At 47.4% G+C, this 10662-nt stretch overlaps 1 long non-coding RNA gene across 2 annotated transcripts; it reads right to left on the minus strand.

The window, feature by feature from the left end:
- Positions 1–4866: 4866 nt before the first annotated feature.
- Positions 4867–7968, minus strand: LOC311204745. Of its 2 annotated transcripts, none has more exons than XR_014618108.1 (3): positions 7863–7968; positions 6350–6648; positions 4867–5276 (listed from the first exon to the last, which is right to left on the minus strand). It is a non-coding gene; the product is annotated as an uncharacterized lncRNA (long non-coding RNA). The 2 variants fall into 2 exon arrangements; XR_014618109.1 differs by lacking the exon at positions 7863–7968 and adding an exon at positions 6749–7029.
- Between the last annotated feature and the right edge of the window lie 2694 nt (positions 7969–10662).

Below are 10662 nucleotides of genomic sequence, written 5' to 3' on the forward strand. Positions count from 1 at the left end.
GCACGTGTTGATATTTTTGCTCAAACAGCTGTCACTTTGGCTATAAACTGCCATATGCTTCAGGGTTTTTTGCTGAACCAATTATCAAATTAAGTATTATTAGCCTAGAGACAATGAGTGCTTTTTTTATTGACTTAGCTGTTTGCTAGGTTTTTTAGTTCAGTAAATCCTATTTAATACCTTATCTTCTTTTTTACCCCTGTTTTCCTGTGGGGGTTTTTTTTTGGGATGTCTTGTTGGGGTTATTTTTCCCCAATTAGCTACTCTAAATACAGAATTTTTTTGTTTGTTTTAGAGAGCTAATGGGGTTTCCTATGATAAATTTATTGTCGCAACTTCTGAATCTAAGATGAGGTTTTATTTCCAGCTCTGGGGAATGATGCACAGACATACTGTGAGGATTAGTTGCTTAATATTTGCAGCGTACAACGAGCTATGATTATATGGTGCTGACTATTTTCTTGCTCCTGCCGCTGTGGCAAGTGGTGCATGAGTTCCCCTTGACTTCAGCTATGAAATCCTAATAGCTCAACAGTTGCTTTTCCTCAGCTTTAGACTAATCTGTTTTACTAGAATCTGTTTTACCAATAGAAAATATAGTTAATGAACTTTATTCACTACACTCTCTTCTTGGCTTCTGTGCTCTACTCGTTTGCTATTTTCCTGCTTACTTCTATTTTCAGTTCTTTGTAGGAGTCATGTTGCCACGGTGCTCATTTGCACTATTCACAGAGCAGGAAAGGAAGGAAAGAACGAAGAGAAAGTAAACCTTGTCGGATGCTATAGAGCTCCTTAGATGTGGGGAAGAGACTGCCACTCTGCAGGTTGACAGTCGAGGCTTTGCAGGGTTTGCCTCAGGCAGGGACATCTTGCTTTGATCCACGAGATGTCAGCAGAGGGTAACAAGTGACTGGAAGTTTGTATTAAACTGCCATTGAAGTTCGCCGTACTGTTTATGAGAAAGTACATGGGCAGGGAGCATGGGAAAGCCCAGCACTCCTTGTGTTGGCTGACTGCAGGATGCTCCAGGCTGCAGCATTTTCTGTGCAGCCAGCCTCCTCTTTTTCTTCCCGTTTTTTTTTCTTTTAAGGTTTGATGGGAGAACCTCATTGTAATGGTACGAGGCAGCATGCTCCAATCTGGCTGCCTCCAGTGACAATAATCACACCACTAAACACTTTCCTAATTACTGACAGGATTCAGACTAGATGACTTGTGGTTTCATTGAACCTGTGTGATGGGTCAGCTGGCTTGGTTCCTTTCTTACTTGTTTCTCCTGACCTTTCCCCGGGAAAGCCCCAAAGGCGTATTTTTTAGGACTGCTAAACTGAGGTCTTCAATCTTCAGTTTCCAGTTTCAAATGCCTTTCTGTCCCATTTATAAATACACAGCTGCTACAAAGGTTTGTTTGCAATTTTACCACAGTGTTTCTCTAAGGTCACAATCAGATGAGACAGTTGCAGCTGATCTAACTCATTTGTGCTGCCAGAAGGGGAGGTTCTGTTTCCCTTTCGTCCTTGTGTGGCCTCCAAGCTCCACTACCTCCCTTGCTCCAGTTCTACTGCTCTTTTGGCACTTCAGTGATGAATTTAGCTCGCTAAACCAATAGAAAACTATGTTTTGCTGGGTGAATCCTCTGCTGACTCACTGAGCAGAACTGGCTCATCAGGGATGAGGAGATAATAGGCAACACCTTGATCTCCTTTCCTACAGGCTACATCTTAAATTCGCCTTCTGTTCCCATTCCACTTGTGAAGGGCTGCAAGTTGTCTTTTAACAAAGCAAAATACTTTTTGTAAATGTAAGAACCAAGTTCAGAGTCTATGGAGAGATAAATCAGTGAATCTACTTGTGGCAGAGTTCAAGCCATTCCATTTTTGCCCTCCCTGTGAAGGTCAGTGAAATACACGCTCTGGCACAACTTACACTGTGCTAACATCAGCAGTTTATTGGTATTTTTCCAGATCTTTCCCCACTTCTAAGGGATGATGTTTAAAAATTTGCAATGCATCAGGATTTCTAGTAGGTCAGCTAGGTGAGCTGACTTGCTGGTCCAATCTGCAGCTGATTTGACGCGTCTGTTCACTGAAATACTATGCAATCACCAACCTTGAAAAGAGTCTCCTTCAAATTGTGTGATTTGCTCCTGCGACCCTGGAATTTCTAAGAAAGCTTTATTTAATGGAATACTCAGGTCCCTCCACACAGTAGATGTTACAGGGTGCCCTCATTTTGCTGCACTCTGTCACAGGCTCTTTTACATTTCTTTATGTTAATGGCATTGCTTTCAAAAGATAAAAAAGGTGTAAATGGGTTGTGAATAAATATGCCATGACTCATTATACAAAACCATATAGATTGTCTAAATTTAAATGCAGTTAATAACAATGAATCTTAGCTACTCCATTCTGCATATGTTTAGTAGTTTTACCCACTGGTTAGAAGCATATATGGGATCTTGAGAGAGGACCTGGTCTTCAAATTCTCTAGTAGATCTAGTTGGAGATCTAACCATTTTGCTGCAAAGGCAGAATGCTTGTATTGTATATGTAACACTTGCAACAGACTGTGTGTGTCTGTCTTCCCAGCAGTAATTGGTAACTAGATTTTTGTCACTGAGCCCATCCTTATCTTCCATGGATGGACATGTTTGGGATTCATCAGAACAGATGTGCTCTTCGAGATCAGCGAAGGGAGCTGTCAAAGCTCAGGAATTATCTCATCTCCTAATACAGAAACGCCAAAGGGAGCCTTGCTCAATTCTCATTCATGGAGTTGAGATAATGTTTCCATCCCATAAATAGATTTTGAATTCTGTTACTTCATTACAGACACACAGCCTAACTCGATCCAGAGCTATGTCAGTAGAAGTTAGTTCAGAGTTCAGACGGTTAGGTTAATACAGGTGCCCCAGTCGCTTGCAAGCAAGCTCCTTGCTCTCTCCTCTCTGCTGAGGGCTTGTTATCTGTCAGGAACTAAAGTGGCCAAAGGGAGATGAAAGGGTAAGAGTTAAGCAGAAAGCTTAGATGAGCTTTGACCTTGGGAGAATTTAAAATTACTCCTTTTTGCCTTTTTTTTTTCTTCATTTCTGATGGAAGAGTAAATGACATCCATTTGTCCAAATGCAGTGGGTTTTTTTTATCCACTAACTTTAGACATAAATCAGATTCAGCATAAAACTTGTAATGAATTTATGAAATCCTCCGAAGGAGCCTCTCAAATCAAACCCTACTTGTATAATTTGTTACAATCATAGCATCAAGGCAAGCTTAAACAAGCTTAAACTTTTCAGAGGTGTTGAAATATGAGCAACATTGATAGATGCTGTCAACAAAAACATCAAGTAGTGGAATGTAACTATGAAAGAACTGTATTTTCTCAGAAAAGGGAAGGGAGGGGAAAAGAGGCTTTATTCTCCTAGTCTTTACCACTGAGCAGCAGTAAAATGAACAGATAAAATCCGCCCCCTAGTTTAGTCTGACGGTACTCCAGCCGCTTTCACACAGTTAAACTGCATGCATATGCTAGAAAATAGTAACTTGTCTGCCTAAGGGAATATTCAAAAGCTTGAGAAACTGCACAGAGCGACTGTGGCTTATTCCTCTTGTCAGGGAGTCTCTTTGAGGCATTTCGTGTCTTGGTATAGAAAGGAGAGACAGAGGAAGTTTGGGGGTTTTTTTTAACATTCCACCTATAGTAAATGAAGGTCTAATAACTTTGGTGCATTGGGCTGTTCCCTCCAGGAAGCTTGGGATGGATAAGAGGTTGTTGGAGAGCCAAGGCTTCCTCTGTCTTCCAAGAAAGAAAACAAGTGGATCAAATGCTAAGTATTAGTGCAAAAATCATGCAAAACCCCCTTAACATTAGGAGGTCAGTAGCCTCCTTGCAATTGCCCCTCACACATTGGTTAAAGGAACCAGAATTTTTGAAACTTGGTTAGATGTACAATGTGATATGTCTGCGATTTCAACTCCAGTGGGAGTGAGAAGGAAAGCGTATGCACTTGTTACTTCAGGGGCACAGCAAAGTTATATTAATAATTTCTATAAATACTCTGCAGAAAAGATGTGAAACAGTTTCAAATCGCAGATGCTGATGTACAACAGGCTGTGTTGCAACACCATATATTTGAGATTCGAGTGATTTCAAATGTCCTAGAGCCATGAAGTTCACTTGGCAGCCCTGACAAAAAGTATTGGCACAGCACTGACCCTAGAAAATGTTGGCAGATTGTGTTACTGTATACATGGAAATAGTGGTCTGAATGAAATCTATCCTACTGAGTGATGTGCCTTTTGCTGCATGAACCTCCTGCATTTTTCAGTAGTCAGCACTAAACTGCCTCTGGAAATGACAGAGTGTAAAATGTCATGGATTATGATCACCAAATCCTTTGCCTTCATAGAACTTTCTTCAGCGCTGTCACCTTTCTAGACTAGAAACATGACATCTAAAATTAAACCAGATATCCATATGTATGTTGGTACTCGTGTTTATATGCACATACAGTGTAGCTAGTCAGAATGTGGATTTCTGCAAACTCTATTAGGAAAAGAAATTAATTATTAAATCAGCCATTTCTATGATGTAACAGGATTTGTGAGTAGCAGCCAGGAGGACAGTAGAAAGTTCTGTCTTTGTGAAATCAGGTGGATTCAGCCAACAAGGACTATTTTATTTGTTCAAAGTTCCAAACACTTTTTTCACTCCTTTTAAGATGAAAGTTTTGTCTAACATTTATCTCACAAGCGCTCTGCTCTGTCACTGTGTTTACTATTTCAATTGCAACTTCTATCTCCTCACTGGCCACTGGCCAAATCCTCTCTACAGCAGCAGGTTAGTTAAATCTGGTTTACATACGTTAGAAATGCCAATGGTCCTAAAGAAAGGACTTGAGGCAGACACATTAGTGTAACAATAATTTATTATACATTCTTGCAAGAGCAGGTGACCTAACAAAGTAGGCACACCTTTGGTCAGAGTCTGTGGCACTTTTATACCATATCCTTAGTCAGAAATCATTAGGTTACCTCAGACACGTAAACACATTCATAACCTGTCCCGTTTCATATTAAAATGAGCTCCAAGAAGCGATTTCCATCACTCCTCCCCACTGTGCCTGCGCACTGCTGTTTGGTGATGGTGGTTGAGGGTCCTGGGGATGAAGTCAGATGGCTCCTCTTCCTCACCGCAAGTAACCTTCTGTCTTGCACAGACTCAGTTGCCCCTTGGCTCTGATCCAAACCACAAGTTGGGTTTCAGCAGGTTGTGTGTACCTTCAAACAAGGGGGAGCTTGAACTAGTTACAATGAAACGCTTTGCCTGCATTTGTGACCAATTAGAGACAGGCAAGGAATTCATTGAACAGGTAAGGAGGAGGGGGGTACTGGAACTTGTCAAAGAAGTCATTTTATATCCACAGAGCACATAGTCCTTGAGTGTGTAATTTACTTAAAATACGGTGTTAGACTCAAACTTATGCCCCAACTGGTGTTTCTTCTTTATCAGTGAGGCAGAGTCGCTCAAGCCAGGCATTGTTTATGGCAGGTCACCCTGTGGCACTTCAAGCCATCCTGCTGGCAAGCCTTCCTTAACCCTTTACAAGCATCTTAATGCAACATTTTAGCAATGTTGAGACATAAGGCCACAGCTTTCCCACCCCATCACCCATTACTTAGCAAATTAAGCTTGAGGTGGGTCTCCAGGCCTGGTCAAAACCGGCTGGAGTCATCTTTTTTGTCATGCGCCACCATCATGGCGGAAATACTGGGTTCACTGGATTCACACATGCGTGAGCGAATGGGATATTTTGAAGGAAAAGAACTGAAGTCCCTTGGGACATGACTACAGACACTGGGGCTGCGAATAAATGGGAATTTTTTGAGGGCAAGGAGCTGAAATCACTTGGGACATGACTACAGACACTGGGGCTATGAATAAAGGTTTTTTCTGGGGGCAAGGAGCTGAAATCACTTGGGACATGACTACAGACACTGGGGCTATGAATAAAGGTTTTTTCTGGGGGCAAGGAGCTGAAATCACTTGGGACATGACTACAGACACTGGGGCTATGAATAAAGGTTTTTTCTGGGGGCAAGGAGCTGAAATCACTTGGGACATGACTACAGACACTGGGGCTATGAATAAAGGTTTTTTCTGGGGGCAAGGAGCTGAAATCACTTGGGACATGACTGCAGACACTGGGCGTTTTGCTTCGGCCCCCCACCCCCTTTCCAACCTCCTTCCCCTTGCAGAGAGCACCCGCGCATGCTGCGCTCAGTTGGGGGCTGGGGTGAAAGGACCTCACTTTTGAAGCTCATGTGTCACCCTGCCACTCGAAGCACTGTACCTGACTCATCCTCCAGAGCCCCTAAACCCGTCTGCAGACTCTCAGCAGCAGCAGCAGGACTCGCTTTTCCGCTCAATGCATTTTCTGCACGGTCACCGACTTGACTCCAATCTTTCCCACGTCTGGCTGTGGAACAAGCACGCCCGGCTCCTGAGCGTTCCTCTGCCGCACCAGCTGCAGGTTTTCCTGTCGCTCTTTCCAAGAGACGTCTGCGGCGTGAAACTCTCTCAACGGGGCTTCAGTGGGGCCCTTCAACGGCTTCAGAAGGCGCTTGCGCACGGCCTTCTCCAGGACGGCATCTGCAAGGGCAAAGCACAAGTCCAGACCAGCTCCTCCTCTCCAGCAGAGCCCAGACCAACGTCACCGTTCCCAACAGAGACACCCGAGTGCAAGACCTACTTGCCAGGGCCCGTCTGGTGCAGTAGCTGAGGCTGCACATGTTTGCTGACAAGGAAACAAAAGGCAGAGCAGAACCTGTGCTCCATTTTCATTTACGGGAAAAGCTTTTAAAAACCCTGCGAGCCACAGAACCTCCAAAAACCCAATTAAAACCAGGAAAAAAAATCCCAGACCACAAAACCAACAAGAGAACAAAGCCAAATAACCACCAAGCCAAAGACACCAACAAACCCGGAAACCCCAGACACCACAACAACCCCCAATAACCACTGAACGCCACAGCAACCACAACAGGAGCCCTAAGCCCTCCTCTGCCAAAACAACCCCACGAGACAGAAAAGCCACAAGCCGCAACTAGAGAGAGACACAGACCCACACAAACCCCACAGACACCCCAAAATCCCCCCAAACCTGCCAGCCCCGACCAGCTTCCCCTACCCAGCTAAAACAACCCCACAAGCCCGCACCGACCCCACTAACCCCAGCCCCAACGCAAAGCCCCACAGAACCCCCGTACCCCCAAAACCCCGCGAAAACCACAACCCCGAAAAACAAACCCCGGCCGTGTACGGCCCGGACACGCTCAGACTGACCGGAAAGAGCCCAGTAGCGCCCCGCCCCGCCGGCCCCTTCGATGCCTCGTGTCTCCCGTGCCGGCTGCTCGGGGAAGGGGAGCTCTGGCCCGGCCGCACCCCGAGCCCCCGCCGCGACCCCCTCCGCGCACTGCCCGCCAAGCGCGGAGCCCCCCCTCCCGGCCCAGACCCCCCGCCGGAAGCCGCGGAGACACGTCCCGGCACGGACCGGCGCCGGGAGAACACCGGCCGCGGCTGGGGGGGGGGGGGAGGCTGGAACGCGCTGCGCCTCGCCGCCCGCGCGCCCCGCACCGGCCCCCGGCCCGCCGCGACCACTCGCGCCGCGACCCGCCGACCGCCCGGCCCCGGCCGACCCCGCGACGGGCGGCGGAACCGGCGCCTCCCCGGGAGGGAGCGCCCGGCACGCAGCGCGGCGTCACGCAGCCGGGACCGGCGGCGAGAACCGAGGCGAATTCCGCGCGCTCCGCGGCGGATGCCGGGACCTGGGCGAGCCTCACTGCGCGGGCGCACGGCGCACTTGCCGGCGTCCCGACGGGGCCCCTCATCGCCCCGGAAAGCGCGGGAGGCTCCTCGGGGCAGCTTCAGCGCAGGAACCCGGCGAGTGCGCGCGGAGGCAGAACGCAGCGGCCACCCGGGCGCAGCACCGAGCGGATAACGCGCGATCTACTGCGCATGCGCCGGTTCGTGCCCGCAGCTGCGGTCAACCCCTCGTCACTTGACCACGGTGCTCCAAGGCGCATGCGCAGGCTCCTCCGGGCAGCTTCACTGCGCCTTTCTGCGCATGCTCCTCGGTCCTCCGGCGACTCCGCGTCATGGTCGCTAGGCAACGGCCGGCCGCGCTCCAGGCACAGCGAGTCCCGCGCGGCAGCGGAAGCGGCGCGGGCCCGGCCAGGAAGTTTCCCGCCTCAGCTGCGCTGGCCCTTAAGGCGAGAGCAGCGCTGCTCACGCACCCCTGCTTTGACCTGTTGCCCAGCAGCCACACACTTGCCCGCTTCTCCTCCTGCCCGGCTCGCAACTGGGGCGCTGGGCAGAGAAGCTGCCAGCACTGACTCAGGTGCTGCCAGCCCCATTGATGGAAAGATGCCAAAATAACCGTGTCCTTGGCCGAGCTTTCCTGGAAACAATCGGTTCCCTCATCACCTCTGAATAATAAAAATTCTAATGCATTTTACAACAATGTCCAATGCAACATTAAACTGGTATCAAGTAAAACCCAGAAAATTGTTACCCTGATATGGGGGGGGGGGGGGCTATAGAAATAGAAAGAATATTTCACCAGATTTAAGTCAGGTAATTTTGTAGCTTAAAGAAACAGATAAGGAGGCCCACAGGAACTGGCTTGCAGGGAGGTAGATTTTGTAGGGAACAGCTGTAGGAATTTAGGATTCAGGAGACAGAATGGGAACAGGATAACATCCATCACAGAGATGTCAATTATCTCTTCGTTAATGAAGGAACAGATGGCTGGAATACATCCATAGGTCCCCCTATACGGACATAAATTAGTCCAAACGGATAAGAATACTGCAAGTTGGCAGGATTCTTGCGTTCCAGGCAAGGAAGTTGAAAAGTCCATCGTGAGGAAGACTCGGGGCCTTCATCCCATGGACCACCGGAGACCCAGGCAGGCCCACCATTTTTTTTAGGATCTGCGCAAGTGCGAAAGATGATAAACTAATTAGCATACGAGGCGAGGGTAGGCGGGCACAGGTAATTAATATGTATAGGTGTAAATGAATATTCATCATTAGATTGTATAAATACACGAACGGCTTGCTGTGTGGGGTGTGCACGTTTGTGGTGGAGAGATGCCCCGTGCAGCCAGTGCTGAATAAACATACCTGCTTTATAACTTTGGAGTTACAGAGTCTATTTTCCACACGTCATTTTGGCGGAATGATAGTGAGTGTGCGTCCAAAGCAAACAGTAAATCCAGATTCTCCTTCAGGAATGTATCATGTCAGCAGAAGCCTTTGATGAACGCAGCAGCTTCTGAAGTTGATGCTTGTGCAGGAGATTTATTAATCCGTTTATCTCCCATTCTAATTGTACCATGAATTGCTTGCTGGTTTATGCCTCAGTTTACAGTCGTAATGATCTTCCTAAAACCTTTTAGAAATCATACCCATAAATGAAGGTATCCTTGGAAAATTGCATTCTATCCTTACTTGGGTACTTCCATCCCTGTGTGTGTGTGAAGCCTCCCTCCCTGAGCCAGGTCTATCCAGCACCATAACAACTCAGCAATTGCAGCTCTGTGGCATTCCCATGGCGGTGACATCTGCCCTTTTAAAAACAGAGATTTTGGCATCCGTAACGGGAACCAGCTGATAATAAGATGTTGGTTTAACCCAGCTGGCAGCTAAATAAGCAGCAGCCATTTGCTCACACTTCTCCACCCCAGTGGGATGGGGGAGAGAATCAGAAAGGAAAAAGAGGTGAACTTGTGGGTTGAGAGAAAGACAGCGGTTTTTGAAGGAAAAGAGCTGAAATCCCTTGGGACACGGCTGCGGACACCGGGGGCTTTTTTTTTGTTTGGTTGGAAAAGAGCTGAAATCCCTTGGGACACGGCTGCGGACACCGGGGGCTTTTTTTTTTGTTTGTTTGGTGGGAAAAGAGCTGAAATCATTTGGGATAAGGCTGCTGACACAGGGTTTTTTTTTCTTTTGTCTGGTGGGAGAAGAGCTGAAATCATTTGGGATAAGGCTGCTGACACAGGGTTTTTTTTTCTTTTGTCTGGTGGGAGAAGAGCTGAAATCCCTTGGGATAAGGCTGCGGACCCCGGGGGCTTTTGTTTTTTTCTGTTGGGAAAAGAGCTGAAATCCCTTGGGAGAAGGCTGCGTGTTATAAACGGCAGTGACAAATTTGTAAATTTCCAAACATAATTTATTTAAGCAAGATGTGAGCAGGCAAAACAGCGCTGGGCCTCTGGAGGAGACCCTTGCTCCTGCAAACGGCACGCGCCTCACCCCTCTGGAGTCCCCTTTTTATAGTCCCGTAGTTCCGGGTACACGTGGCATATCCTGGTGTTTTTCTGTGGCCGTGTAAGCTGGTAGTGGGGGTCGTCCTGGTCTCTCGTAGTCCTCCTCTACCTTGTGTTCAGTGTCTTATTTGGTTAACTCATTTAATCCTATCAGGATGTTGCTAATGATAAAACAATGGTTCCCCTTTGCCTTGGTTGCCTATTCACAGCCATAGTCTGCCACAGGCACCAACTCAGCAAGCGCTGAAGTTCTTTCAGGTTGTTCCTAGTGATGAAACAATGGTTCCCCTTTGCCCTAGTTACTTATTTACAGTCATAGAAGGTTTGATAACAATCCC

Source organism: Gallinula chloropus (genome assembly GCF_964237585.1).
Source record: "Gallinula chloropus genome assembly, contig: HAP1_SCAFFOLD_94, whole genome shotgun sequence".
Classification (NCBI taxonomy): Eukaryota; Metazoa; Chordata; class Aves; order Gruiformes; family Rallidae; genus Gallinula; species Gallinula chloropus.